Raw genomic sequence first — 15940 nt, forward strand, 5'->3', positions numbered from 1 at the left:
CATTGAATATCTCCTAAATGAGTTTAGAATATCCATCTGTTGAAACACCTGCATAATTTCAGTAGAAAGAATTCTGTACTCACCAGTGGCTGCATTGTCAGTAACTCAGCTAACAACTATCTTCCTCTGGGTTTTCAGTCACTACAAGATAAGCACTAGGTGAGCAAAGTTGAGAACAGAGAAATGAACAAGACTCTGGTCTTGTCCTTAATTTCCAACTGTCATGAGCCCCCCCCAAACCCTTCACCTGGGTGTAACACAGACCCAATCAACAGGAACATGAAGTGTGTTCCAAAAAAAATACGGGGAATACCCCCTTTCAGGGTCAAGAGTAAGAAGTTCTTGGCTACTATGAATAATAAAGAAACCTACATTGTTCAGGTAAGGATGTGAAATTCTTTGAGATTTATATATTAATTAGCCAATGGTGTTCAGATATTTTCAATTCCCTCCCTGATTACGAAACACTGGATCCTCATCTCCAGAGAAATCACTCTGGAATTTAATTTCTCAGAAGTATTTCTGGCTTAAGAAACATCCATCCAAACTCTCACACCCTTCCAGCTTTACCTTTTACCTGATCTTCTGAGTATACATGCCCTAAATCATCTTGGTTTTTCCACATGGGATGTCTAAAAGTATCACTCTCTCAACTCTATGTTCAAGATCTTATTTATCCCACTGGACTCAGGTAGTAACTAAGAAACATAAGAATCTATTTGATTATAGGTTAAGCAATTCAAGGAGTTGGTCAATTTAGAGGAATCAATGTCTCCCATTATGTAAACCTACTCCTGAAAATACCCTGCATCAAAATGTAGCAGAATTACATGGGTTATAATGTCTCAAAATCCCCATAGGATCAGGAGGCTTATATAATGTAGAGTGAAGGATTTGGGAGAAAATCCTTTTATAAATCTGATATTTTAGTAAACTGGCAGCTGAGATCTTATATATTAATAATTCTCAGATCTTAACTCCCTTGAATTTCATAATTCACAAGTGTGAAAATTCTTCTATACTCTTAAATTATCCCATAAACACTCAATAAAATACATAATATTTCTGTGGCAAGCTTCATAAAACTATTTCCCTGAAAGATTTTAGGTAAAACTTCCTGTAAAAAGTACTAATGAATTATTAATCTGGAGAAAGTGTGTGTCCACCATAACCTGACCTAACCTCAGATGGTCTGGGCCCAAATGCACGTAGTCATACTCAACAATTAAATTCTGATTAACAAATCATTTACAAAATAAATAAGGACTGCCTCTTGTGGTTAAAATTCTCTTTCTTACTCAACAGAACCCAAACAGTCCAAAAATTCAAGGAAATTAATACTTATCAACAATGCTCTCACCATATTCCAGTGCTCAGAGATTATTTCTTACTCTAGAAAAAAAGTAGCTGTTTCATGGATGACATTTTTTTTAATGCAGTTGATAGTGTCATCAGTTCTGTAATCTAAAAGAGTGAAGATACTTCTAATCAAGGCATGCCTTAAACAAAATCATACTTATCATCAAATTATATAAATTATATAAATCATGTTGATACAGTCAAAGAAAAACAGGTTGTGTCCTTCTGTAAGTGTCAAAACCAACCTTCATATCTATTCTTAGATCTTGTTGTGGATTTTGATATGCTCAAACAAGTACTCTGGAGAATCTATATAGGAAAAAGGTCCCTACTGCTCTTCATTTATGAGAGAGCTTGTAATCTACCAACATTCACGGTAATCTATACAAGTAGAAATGTTTGTGCTGAAAAATATGTATCTGAAGAAAACTATTTTCACTGTTTCAGGTGTACATATTTTACTACTGAGAAAGGGAAATACTATACCATGTCTCTTCATGTCAGATGTAGCTGATGTTCTAAGGATTGTAAAACCATAAATATGTGAAAATATTAAGATTCCAAGAAGAAGTAATCTAGTTTCATTATTAATTTTCTTATGAACAAGATGCACACTAATTGTTTAATTTGATCCAGTCCAGGATCATGTATTGCATATAATTGTCACTCTATTTAATTTCTTTTTTAACTGTTGAAACATACATACAACATAAACTTCCCGGTTTCAAACACTCCCCAGTATATAATTTGGTGGGATTAATCACATGCAAAATGTTTGCTGTCTTTATAAGCATACATTGCCAGAACTTTCCGAATATGCCAAGCAGAACTCTTACACCCAGCATTATTTGTTAAAAAATTAAGAGTATGCAAGACTTCACACATATATTGAAACATAGAATAAAAATATTTCAGATGAAAAATCAAGCAATATATTTTCATTTTAGGTACAGATATTTGAGTTTAAAGTAATATTTTGCCTTTTTTCCATACATACTTTTCAGAAAATTAACAAGTTATATTCCTTATTATTTTATTAGCTTGTATTTTGGTATTCAGTAATTCCATTTCCATGGTTTTCTTATATATTTCTATGATATTTCAGCCTAGTTAAACTACTACAATTTTGAGGCAAGTAATGACCTTTTTTCTGACAGAAATGTGTATATATTGATGTTGCATGTCAGCTCTGAACTAAGCCTGTCCAAGGACATGAAGTTTTACTAGCAAATATAAAAAACAGCCTGGAAGTGTGGCATTCAAGAGCTACGTTAGAAGAGATAATTTAAAGGAGAAAACCAAGGATACTTGAATACACTACTTAGAACTATTTCATTTGGGGAGATGGAAAACTCTTCTACAAATGCAGGCATTTTGTATGAAGATTATTCTGAGGTTTCATTACTCCAGGTATTGGGTCACAGGTAAGATCCCTTTTTAAGGTTTGAATTATTAAAAATGAGGAAGGTTTCAAAAGGTAATAAGTTCATCTACATTAGTGAAGAGGAAACTGAAATATCCCACAGAGAATTTCATATTCAGTTCTGGGAATCATATATGAGTCACACTGGAAAGATTGTTTTAGAAACCTAAAGATGAATATATGAATTTGAATAATGGAAGGTATTGCCTACATAAAGAAGGAGAAGGAAAGGAAGCTGAGACTGAGGTCTACAGAGTTCCAATAATTAAAGTTTAAGAAAGAGCTTGCAAATACCTGGAAAGTGGAGCCAGAGAAATCCAGATGAATATTGTGAGCTGGGAGACCAGGACAGAGAAAGATTCTAGAAGGATGAATCAGGGAATTTATTGAGGAGTCTTGCAGTATGAAGAGACATTCCATAGATTCACTGAAGTGGAAATAACCAGACCCTCAAGGGTAGTGGACTTACATGAAAAGTTTAAAATTTATCAGAGTGCATTGAGAAAAAATGGGGAAACAGTTAAAATGTAAGTACACACCACAATGAACTGCATAACTTCAGGCATCTTCCCAGTAAGAACTGAAATTTATATTTGAGTGGAATTCAGGAGTTTCACTTTTATTAATGGGCTATTATTAGTGGATATTTTTGGTCTGAATATGGTTGCAAATGTCATAGAAAAATGTTATAAATATAAGCTTAGGCTAATATATATGAAAATCATTTTCTTTTTATTAAAAGCAATGCAGTTTTTGAGAAAGACTTCTCTAAGTTGCTGAAACCCTGAACAGGGCATGAGAACTCATAGTGTGGGGTAAATGGATCAGCAGCATGAGCATGACAGAGACATTGGTAGAAAAGCAGAATCAATTCTAGACCTAATAAATCAGGATCTGCATTTTAACAAGATCCCAGGGGCTCATAGGTGCTTTGAAGAATGAGCAGCACTGGTTCAGAATCCATTTCTGTGTCCCTTTTCACAATGCTTAAAACCTGTGCAAAACAATGAAGATTCTGACAGTGCCTCAATCAGTTCATATCCAAAGACACTGTCAAGAGAGTTTATGTTAGGGACTTTACCTACACTGTAATATTTCAGTAGGTCTGGAATGGGCCCTTTGGTTATACCAAGCTTCTGGGGTTTGGTGATACAAAGGGCAAATATACCTCACACTGTGAAAAGCAATATCCTGTTTTAGGTCTCTGCTTCCTTACAGAAGTATTTTTCAAGCTTTGATGCTTATTCAAATACATTCAGAATCTTTTAAACTCTGAATGTCCAGATCACAATCAAGAACAATTAAACCAGAACTTCTTGTGACAGGTCCTATATATCCTAATTAAAAAAAAAACAAAACAGATAATTTCAAGCTGCAGAGACCTTTAAAATCCATTGCCTTAGAGGTTATGATGCAATATGGGAGAGTCTCACCTTTAAAACTGTGCAGAAGGTGGTATCAGCAAAAATATTGGATTAGAAATCTGCTAAGGGTCATTCCTCCTTAGAAACAATGCATAAAAGAGCAAAAAGTGTCAAAATCAAATTTGTCATAAGAAACATGCAGAAGTTTACAGCAATCACATGAAGACTGAATTTAAGGTAACAAATGTGGAAGGAGAGATTTGAAGTGTTTAAACTTAGCCATACATCCCCAACTCTCAATTGTGGGGTGGTTTTTGAAGACTGCAACCCATGTTCCCAGCATATGTATGATTACAGAGGGAGGGGGCCGATCTTGATCCCAAGGAATTATGTTTGTCAATTTTAATTTTTCTGGGCATTCCTTGAAGAGCTGATGCAAGTTGCTTGCCTTTCTTGACCCTAACTTGGCACTCTCTTTGGGCAAAAATGTGGCAAAGGGGAGGATGGCCCTTGGAAACATTAAAATGCAAATGAGAAACCTCTGCTGCCTGGGGAAAAGATAGCAGGTGAAGTAAAGATTAAATACACCAAAGCCCTGGCTAGGAAAGCAGGGGAGAGTGTTAATTGAGTGTTATTCCCTAAAATAACTCTGTGTTTAATGAGAATCTAGGCAGCAAAGCAGATGTGTAGTACAATACTTGTGCTCAGAAAAGGACTGAGAAGACTCCATGTTACCATATCTTGCTGAAAATTAAACTTCAGAAAATTAGGAAGTGAAGATGTGGGCAATGGGGTAAATGACCTGGCAAAACATAAAGGAATACCCCATTGTGCAAAGACAGAGAGAGGTGTTTTATCTTATTTGTCATGGTTTGTCTCCATGTGTGTTGCAGATTGAATCCTGTACACATGGAGACCGTGTTCAAGATTTAATCAACATTCATGTGGGTGTGAACCCATTTGAAAATGGTATCTTTGAATACATTAAGATAAATCAGTCTAGACACATTTGTGACTAGGACTTTTGAAGATCCCTTGGCAAAACTGAGTGAGTGTGGGCCTAAATCCAACCTACTGTTGTTGGTAAGAAAAGGAAATTAAACATGGGAATGAGAAGCAAAGAGCTAGACATAGAAGCCAGAGAAGAGAGAGAGATCAACATGGACAGAGAACTGTCATCACTAGAATGCTGGCCTTGCCAATGTCTTGATTTTAAACTTCTAGACTTCAAAACAATGACACAGTATATGCTTGTTGTTTAAGTCAATACATGATATGGTATTTGTCATAGCAGCACTGGCAAAATATCATTACTAGTATAAAAGAATTTTTGGTATGTAGCATCTCAATTTTTCCAATAGGATTTAGAGACAATTGCCTAAAACAGTAATTATAAACACATTTTAATGGGAACACAATATATAAAGAACTAAGCTGTGACAATCACAACATAAAGAGGGATTAATGGTGCTTTTAAGACTAGAGATATTTTATACTATTCTCCTTTGTCAATAGTAGTTCAATCTGGATTGTTTTTTTACAAGTTAATTGTAATCCCTAGGATAATCATTAAGAAAGTAACTAAACATTTGAAAAAAAGGGAATGAGAAAGAAGTAAAAATTGGACACTATAAAAATCAGTTTATTCTCAAAAAGGAATAATGGAGGACATGAGAAACAATAATATATGATAAATAGAAAACAGATGACAGAAATAACTCCTCCCTTTTCAGTAATTATTTTACATGCCAAAGGATTAAATATCCAATTGAAAAGCAGAGATTGGTGGAATGAATACTTTAAAAATGACACAACCACATTCTGTCTACAGGAGACTCACTTTAAGTCTAATGAAAAAAATAGGTTGAAGCAAAAGGATGGAATATGATATTCCATGCTAACTGTAACCAAAAGAGAATGGGGTGGATATGCTAATATCACAAAAATATACTTTAAGTAAAAATTGTTGGGAGACAAAGGACATTATATACTGAAAAATACTCAATTCATCAAAAACATAAAAATTGCAAGCATATGCATACCTAACAACAGGCTCAAAATATGTGAAACAAATATGAAAGATGAAATACATGTTTATATGATAGTAATTGGACATTCACTGTCCCAATTCAAATAACAGAACCAGAGAGATGATTAAGTAAATAGAGGACTTAATGCTATGAACCACATAGAACTAGTAGACATATATAGAATATGCCACACAACAGAAGAAAATATATATTCTTCTCAAGTACACATGGAATATTCTCAAGGGTAAACCATATATCTGATCACAAACAAGTCTAAAATATTTTTAAATACTTATACAATATTTTAAAATGTTTTAAATTCCACAAAGTATATTTTCCAACTATAATGGAATGAACTCAAAAATCAGAAAATCCATAAACATCTAGAAATTAAATAACACCCATTTAAACAAGTTTGTCAAAAAAATGAATCACAAGGGAAATTAGAAAACACTTTGAGATGAATGAAAATGATAACCCAAAATAACTAAACTTGTGTGATAAAAGAAAAACAGTGATCAAGCAAATTTATACCTTGAAACACCTACTTTAATAAAGAAGAGTAATCCTGAGAATTAACTTTACATCCTATGGAAGATTAAAGTAAAGAGCAAACTAAATCCAAAATTATTAGAAAGAAGGAAATAAAGATTAGAGTGAACAAACACAGAATATAGAAGATAAAAACAATAGACAAAATAAAAAACCCAAAAGTTTGTTCTTGGAAAAATCAATAAAATTGCCAAACTTTTAATTACACTGACAAAGGGGAAGAAAGAGAAAAAAAACACTAATAACTGAAATTTGAAATTAAACTGGGGACAGTGCAAAATTTTAGAGAAATATAAAAGGTTGCAAGATACTATTCACAGTTGTAAACCAGCAAATTAAATAATGAGATGGGATAAATTCTTAGAAATACACAAATTACCAAAACTAGCATAAGAGAAAATAGAATAACTCAAAAGAACTATAATAAGCAAAGAGTTTGAATCAAAAATCAAAAACCATCCAATAAAAAAATGATCAAGACAAGATGGCAATACTGTTGAAATCTATAAAACATTTAAAGAACTAGCACCAATACTTCTCAATCTCTTCCAAAAAGCAGAATAAGTATACGTAAAGTGTATTATATCCATACAATGAATTTTCACTAGCCACAAATAAGAATTATGTAATGGACATGCTACAACAGTGGACAAAAATTTGTCTATAAAAGTTTCACTCACTACACTTATTTTTTCAGAAATTAATGCCACCAGACTGTTCCTGTGCCAGACAAGTCCTAAAACTCAGAGGCAAGAGCCTCTTTAACACCATCAACCAGATGCAGCCCCTTCCCCATAATGTCAACACACATTTTTAATGTGAACAAGTTAGTCTGGTCACTGCCTAGACACCCCTGAAGACTGACAAAGTGATTAAAAGAGAGGAAGGGGTAGCAACAGAAAAGATGGGATTTAACAAAGGATTGTGAATGCTGAATCTTTATATATATATGATGCTAACCAAAAGGAAATAACTGAAATGGTGGAAATATAACCTATAATTTTCTCTGAAATTTTGACTATAGCTACCCATTAAATTTTACTTTGAAAATTGTCACCTGTTTATGTCTTATGTTTCACAATAAGGAAATAACTGAAACTTTGGAACTGTAACCCAGTTTATAAAATTTGATTTAACTTCTTGTTAAATCATACTTTGAAAGTTATCACTCTTCTGTGTATAAGTTAAATTTCACAATAAAACATGTACTAATTAAAAAAATAAAAATAAAAACCACAGCTAACATCATATTCAATTGTGTGAGACTGAAAATTTTCTCCATTAGATCAGGAACAATGCAAGGATGTCATCACTGTTACTCAACACTCTACTGGAAGATCCAGCCAGAGTAATTTTTCATGAAACAGGAATAAAAGACATCCAAATAGGAAAGGAAGAAGTAAAACTTTCCTTATTTGCAGATGACATGATCCTATATGAAGAAAATCCTGAAAAGTCAACAAGAAAGCTATTAGAGCAAAAGAATGAATTCAGTAAAGTAGCAGGGTAAAATATCAACATGCAAAAATCAATGATGGCTTCAAACACTAGTAAAGAATAATCCATAGAGGAAATCAAGAAAATATTCATTTACTACAGCAACAAAAAGAATCAATCCTCTATGAACAAATTTAACCACTGATGTGAAGGACTTGTACATGACACACTAAAAAGCATTGCTGGGATAACCTAAGATGGTGGCTAAGTGAGACAGGGCAAAAAAAAAAACACCTCCATGAAAAATACTAGATAAAAACCAGGAAGTGACCCAGAACACCAGTTTCAGTGATGCACCAGCTGGACAAGTTCTGTTAAAACCACAGGGACCATGCACTTGGTGAAACCAGGAGTCTGCATTCTGAAATGAGTATGCCAGGGGAAAGTCCCACAGCCATACTGTGGTGTGGGGAAACTGGGGGTTGGTGTTTGGAGATGGACTAGTTCTTTAAAAAAAAAAAACCCAGGAGCAGCTGCAATTATGACAGTGAGAACCACACAGTGAAGCATGGCAGGAGCACGCTGTGCCAACCTCTCAGTGTCTGGCATGGAGGATAGACAACTGCTGATGTCCTCAGGGCCAGGGGACAGAGGGGAGAGCCAAAAGGAGAAAGAAACTGTGCTGCTTGCAGCTGGCTCCCCAATGGGCTGGAGACACTCCTGCCCAGGGCCAAACCCATAGCCCAGAGCCACACCAGGAAACCCAGTGTGATGGGTGTGTATCCCACAGCACCATGCACACACCACAATATCGGCTGTGGACAGTGGCCTTGGGTGCATACACAGCTAGTTGTCCTGGAGCTGGGAAGGTGGAGCTGTGTGAAAAGTGGGGGGTTGAGATGCCCCATTCAGCCGTCTTTGCATCAGGCTGGGAGTACCCCTGCATGGCCTGGCAGCCCAGGACTTCCCTTGATGGATGGTGCACATTTGTGGCATAGCACAGCCTTCCCTCAGCAGAGGTCCTGGAAGATCACAGCTGTGAAGGTGAGCCCACTCAGGAAACCCAGGGTCACTACATCAATGCCAGGGACTTGTGGGTCAGTGGCAGAGAAAATCTTGGGCAAAACTGAAATGAAGGCTTAGACTCTTACAACAGCCTTGAATCTCCGGGAACACCTGGGAGGTTTGACTATTAAAGCTGGCCTGCCTCCCTAATCACCCAGACACATGCCCCACATTCAGGGTGGACAGCACCAACAACACACCCAAACTGAGTTCACCAAGTGAACCCCACAAGAATCATTTCCCCACACACCACAAAGATAAAGTTGAGGAGAACTGACTTGAGGGGAATAGGTGACTCACAGATGCCATCTGCTGGTTAGTTAGAGAAAGTGTACACCACCAAGTTGTACATCTGAAAAATTAGATTGGTATTTTTTATAACTTGAAAGAACCCTATCAAGCAAAGCAAATGCCAAGAGGCCAAAAACAACAGAAAATCTTAAAGCATATGATAAAACCAGACAATATGGAGAACCCAATCCCAAACACCCAAATCAAAATATCAGAAGAGACACAGTACTTGGTGCAATTAATCAAAGGACTACAATCAAAGAACAAGAGCATGGCACAGGATATAAAGGACATAAAGAAGAACCTAGAAGAGCATAAAGAAGAAATTGCAGGAGTAAATTAAAAAATAGAAGATCTTATGGAAATAAAAGAAACTGTTGGCCAAATTAAAAAGACTCTGGATACTCATAATATGGATTAGAGGAAGTTGAACAATGACTCAGTGTCTTGGAGATCCACAGAACAGAAAATGAAAGAACAAAAGAAAGAATGGAGAAAAAATCAAAAAAATCAAAATGGATCTCAGGGTTACGTTAGATAAAATAAAACATCCAAATTTAACACTCATTGGTGTCCCAGAAGGGGAAGAGAAGGGTAAATATCTAGAAAGAGTATTCAAAGAAATTGTTGGGGAAAACTTCCCAAACCTACACAATATAAATACACAAAGCATAAATTCCCAGCAAACTCCAAATAGAAATGATCCAAATAAACCCACTCCAAGACATATTCTGATCAGACTGTCAAATACTGAAGAGAAGGAGCAAGTTCTGAAAGCAGCAAGAGAAAAGCAATTGACCACAAACAAAGGAAACAGCATGAGACTAAGTAGTGACTACTCAGCAGCCACCACCTACTCACCATGGAGGTGAGGAGGCAGTGGCATGACATATTTAAAATTCTGAGAGAGAAAAATTTCCAACCAAGGATACTTTATCCAGCAAAACTCTCCTTCAAATTTGAGGGAGAGCTTAAATTTTTCACAGACAAACAAATGCTGAGAGATTTTGCCAATAAAAGACCTGCCCTACTTCAGATACTAAAGGGAGCCCTACCAACAGAGAAACAAAGAAAGGAGAGAGAGAGATATAAAGAATTTTAACAGACACATGTAGAATCTTACACCCCAAATCACTAGGACACACATTTTTCTCCAGCGATCACAGATCTTTCTCCAGAATAGAGCATAAGCTGGTACATAAAACAAGCCTCAATAAATTAAAAAAAAACAATTGAATATTTTCAAAGCACATTCTCTGACCACAGTGGAATACAAATAGAAATCAACTATTTTTTATTTGTAACTCCACTATTTACTTCCTACATGATATAAAATACACAAACTCTAATGACAAATCAGTGGTTTTGGACTCAATGTAAGATATGTAATTTTTGGCAAGAACTATATAAAGGTGGGGGAATGGAGGAGTACAGGAACATATTTTATGTGTCCTATTGATGTTAATTTGGTATCAAAGAAAAAAAAGATTGTTATGGATTTGAGGCTAATTTTAAGCCACAATGTAAACACAAAGAAATTATCAGAGAATATGACCATAGAGATGAAAAGTAGAGTATGAGTTATGAGAAATGGGGGAAGAGGCAATGGGGAGTTAAGAAATGAGTGTAGGGTTGCTGTTTGAGGTGAAGAGAAATTTCTAGTAATGGATGGTGGGAAGGTGATAGCATTACAACATTCTAAATGTGATTAATCCCACTGATGGAATTCTAGGGAGGGGATGGAGTGGGAAGATTTAGGCTGTATATATGTTTCCATAATTGAAAAAAAGACAGTCTAAATAGATGACAATTGAATGCCAAGAATGATCCTGGATGGGATCTGAGGATGGAAGACAGGAGGCTCAAAGGGACACAGTTGAGACATAAGAAAAAAAAGGGAAATATAGAATGTAAGCTATGTATAAATGTTGAATTTCTTGAATTTCTTAGCTGTGCTTAATGGGATTGCATAAAAGAATGTTCTTGTTCATGGGAATTGTATATGTGAATTCTAGTGTTTGTTCAAAGGTGTGTGCAGCTTGCTCTCATATGTTCAGAAGGCAGAGCAATAGATGATGGATGATAGGGAGGGAGGGAGGGAAAGAGAAATGGTGTGATAGCATGTTAAAGTTGGTGGATCATGGTATTGGGGGAGGGAGGTCAGGGTATGCTGGAGTTCTGTGTGTGGGGTTTGTATTGTTTTTGCAACTGTTCCTATAACTTTGAACTTATTTCAAAATAAAATTGAAAAAAAAAACAAAAAAAAAACAAAAAAAATTTAAAAAAAGCATTGCTGAGTGTCCATCAATTTTATTGATTTCCTCATAGAACCAGCTTCTGGTTTCTATTCTTACTGTCTCTATTGCTTTCCTGTTCTCAATTTCATTTATCTGTGCTCCAATCTTTGTTATTTCTTTCCTTCATTTTGCTTTGGGGTTAGTTTGCTGTTCCTTCTCTAGTTCCCCCAGGTGAGCAGTTAATTCCTCAATTTTAGTGTATTCGAATAACTACAAGGAAATACCTGAAACTGTCAAACTGCAACCCGGTATCCTTGATTCTTGAAGATGATCACATAACTAGGTAAGTTACATAGTGTGATGGTGTGATTGTGGAAATCTTCTGGCTCACACTCCCTTTATCTAGTTTATGGACAGATAAGTAGAAAATAGGGCCAAAATTTAAATGAAAAATAGGGGGTGATTGAGGAATGAGATGTTTTGGGAATTCTTTTTTATTTTAATTTTTATCATTATTTTTTGTTGTAATGAAAATGTTCAAAAATTGATTGTAGTGATGAATGTTCACCTATATAATTGTACCATGAACAATTGATGGTATACTGTGGATAATTGGGTAGTTTGTAAATATATCTCAATAAAACTGAGTTAAAAACATGATTGTGGTGACGAATGCACAAAGATATGATGGTACTGTGAACAACTGATTACACACTTTGGATGATTGCATGGTATATGAATATATCCCAATAAAATTGATTTTAAACAAGAGGCCACCCAGAGTGTACTTTTTAAACAGGAGGCTTGAAAAATGTTAATGATTTTATTTCATGAATAGGAAGTCCTACTAACTAATATTGTCTAGCACTACTAGGACATTCTAACTAGTAGTCTGGAGATTTCAGAAACTTGAAAATATGATTAATTATGAAAGTTTTAAGATTTTGAGTGCCTAGGAAAGAGACTGGAGATATGAGATTGAAGATGTGGTCATCCTGTGCTATGAGCTGATCATGGTAAGTTCTGTTCCCATCCAATTCCAACATCTGAGCTGGTGTGTGCTGGTAATAACAGAATGTCCAGAATGTGAAAATAGGCTTGGCTGAACCTTGAGAAACCAAGCTACCAAACTCTACTGCATAGTTCACTATCTTGTATTAATCACAAATATACTTTCTACTTTCTTTTTTAAACAAAAACTTGGAAAAAATGAGCAAACTTGAAAAAACAGAGGTTGAAATTTTTATTTATAAAATATATCTCATAATTACACATCGTGATTTTATTTTATAGAGAAAAATACAAAAACTAAAACTTATTTTTCTCTTGAAAGCAACATGTAATGCTGCAGAAGGGTCATCAGTTGAGTCACAACCTTACCCTGTCAATTTTAACTGTAATTCTGCTTGTGTTTCTGACATTGGGATTATCTCATAAAGTGGGATTTTTGCATAATTTTTGGATTTTTAGGTTGTTACCAAGACACTGCATGAGAAATGCAGTGACAGTATATTGCTGGAGCGTGGCTGAGCAGAGAAAATATCTGAAAAAAATTGCTCTTGTGGCATAACTGCCTATAACTATGTCCATTAAGCCAGGTTCTGCTCCCAAATGCTGGCTTCACACCAGGCTTCATTTGGAGATAACAGACTCTTCAGCCCACTAAGGCTGCTCATAGCCTCTCTGTGGTAAGGAATTTTTCTGTTTCCCCTGTGTGTGGAGCTTGGCTATTTCAACTAGACTATTCATATAGACTAAATTCTAACTACTGCCAAGTAAATGCCTTAAAAATAGGGAAAGAGAGAAAAAAAGGAAAGAAAGAAATGAGAAACATAAACCTGAATAAAAATTGTTTAGGTGGGTGTGATGCGCTGTAAACTATTTTAGTGTAGGGTAGAAATATCACTAAGATCAATACCAATTAAATACATGATACTCCATGAAGGAATGCATTGTAAATATACAGTGATTTTTTAAAAAATGGTTCAACCAAGGTTGTGAAAGTAATTGCCCTTGTAAGAGTCTGGATATTATTAAGGAGGAAGCATGTAAATGTTACAAAAATAGCACTAGGCCTTTGGTGTCCTGAGAGCTTTTGTGGTGTTTGTTGAAATAGTAGGAGATTTATATTCCACTTTTTCACAGGAACCCCTTTCTTTACTGCATGTTCTGTGGAATGGCAGTCCTTTGTCCCAGGATAAAAGTCATGGAAAAAGGCATTTACAAATTTAACTCCTTCCTCCAAGCCAGAGGCATGCTCCTGATGAATCTTGTTTGAGCTCACTCTCTAAGGCCTCAGGAGGTGGCTCAGATCTCAGTTCAAATATTCTGTACTTAGCTGTCTTTTTTCAGTCTGCCCGTAAGTGTTTCAGGTGTCATGAACAGAGAAGCTTGGCCAGAGTATGGCAATCTTCTCTCTTTCCCCTTCAGGAGCTATCTGAAGGGAGCATGAAGTAAGAACTCAGTCATGCCAGTGATTTGTGGGAGGGAGAAATACTGGGTGTTATATGATGCTGGAATTTATCTTTAGATAATCTGGGTTAGGAGCAAATGTAATTAGGGCACTTTGCACACAAATGCACATTCATCAAATGCATATATAATATTAGGTGTGTCTGATGTATATATAGTAATTGAATAAATATGCTAATTTGGAATAAAAGCTCCTTGATGCAAATATTTATGCAAACATTTGCAAATATTTCTGCAACTTTCTGTGGGATGCTATTTTGAACCCAAAGTAGTTAATAAACCTCAGTGAACAATCCTGAAAATATATAAAGGTGAATGGTTATTAGAAGGCCTATGTTCTTGCTTACCAGTGAGAGAAAGCAACTTTGAAAATATAAGTGATTAATGTGAATTTAAGAAATGAATATATTTTCAAATTTTAAAGTACAGGAAAAAGAAAAGAATTTGAGGATGATTCATAACCAGATGATGATATGATTATGGGAAAGAGGTATATAAATTTGAGACTATGAATGTTCTAATTTCACCTTTCAAATGTAGATATAAAAATTAAATTAAATAAGGTGATTTCATATTCTGAATTTTTAACAAAAGGAATTTAATTTCACTGAATATATTTGCTTTACAAAAAGCAGTCACTGACACAGCTCTTAAATATACAACAATTTAGGTCCTCAAGAAATTTCATTTTAATAGTTTTAAGGAGTATGCACTAGTAGGTATTGAAAACCACCATCATATGTTGTTCTTCAAAAACAGAATTTCTCTTATGCAGGAATTTTACTTAGTGCAAACTGATCCTTATTTGAAGGTGACATATACCTATCTTTAGGTAAAATTCACAAAACATACAATTAATCATTTTAAAGTGTACAATTCAGTGGCATTCAATATTCTCCTACTGAGCATCACCTCTATCTATTGATCTATCTATACATTTTATATACAATATCAGTCACAGTGAAATGAAAGACATTTCAGTAAGTTGTACTTAAAAATAATTAGGATCATTATTGGGTCTTGAGAAATTGTCTAATGTGGCAATTTTCTCAATGACAAGACAAATTAAGAAGTATACTTCAAAAATTTTATTTCAAAACTTCAATGAAAGGCAGGAAACTAAAAAGTATACTAAATTCCAGTTTTGGAGTCAATATTATAGTTAAAATTAAAGGAATTTTTGGAGTTGTAATACCTGTGCTTGTAAATTTTTCAAAATTTTTTCAACTCTGTTAGTGTTGCAGGAAAAATGAACCATTAAAAATTATAAAAAAAGTTTTGCACAGTGGCAGTTTCATAGCCAATGTGGTTTATCCATGGCATGACTATTGCTAATTGAAAACTGTTCCCAATACCTTGTCATGATTTGAAATATAGTCAGAATTGGCGATTTTTAACAGTCTTTATGGAGACTGAGTATTCATTGTTTAAATAAAAGGTGTAATTAAAAAATTAATAAAAGTGTAGACATAGGGATGCCACTTGCCCTTTCCCCTCCAGCTCCCTTATGGCTCAGCCAGGACAAGCCTGTCTCCAACTTATCTGACTGGAAGTTTCCAATATTTTGTGTGTTCATGTCATATTGGAGATGCTTTCCCCCTTTTTCTGAATCTCTATCATGATTGTCTCCAGGAACAATCCCGAATCTATAAAAAGATCCTGCAGCATACCAGGATTTTGAGCAGGCCATTCCCTCAATGAAAGGATGCT

General features: G+C 35.1%; 1 non-coding gene across 1 annotated transcript; it reads left to right on the forward strand.

The window, feature by feature from the left end:
• The first annotated feature begins 15504 nt into the window (after positions 1–15504).
• On the forward strand, positions 15505–15642 carry LOC119505821. Its single transcript, XR_005210857.1, has one exon. It is a non-coding gene; the product is annotated as a U4 spliceosomal RNA (small nuclear RNA).
• The last annotated feature ends 298 nt before the right edge of the window (positions 15643–15940 follow it).

Source organism: Choloepus didactylus, chromosome 10, assembly GCF_015220235.1.
Source record: "Choloepus didactylus isolate mChoDid1 chromosome 10, mChoDid1.pri, whole genome shotgun sequence".
NCBI classification, from domain to species: domain Eukaryota; kingdom Metazoa; phylum Chordata; class Mammalia; order Pilosa; family Megalonychidae; genus Choloepus; species Choloepus didactylus.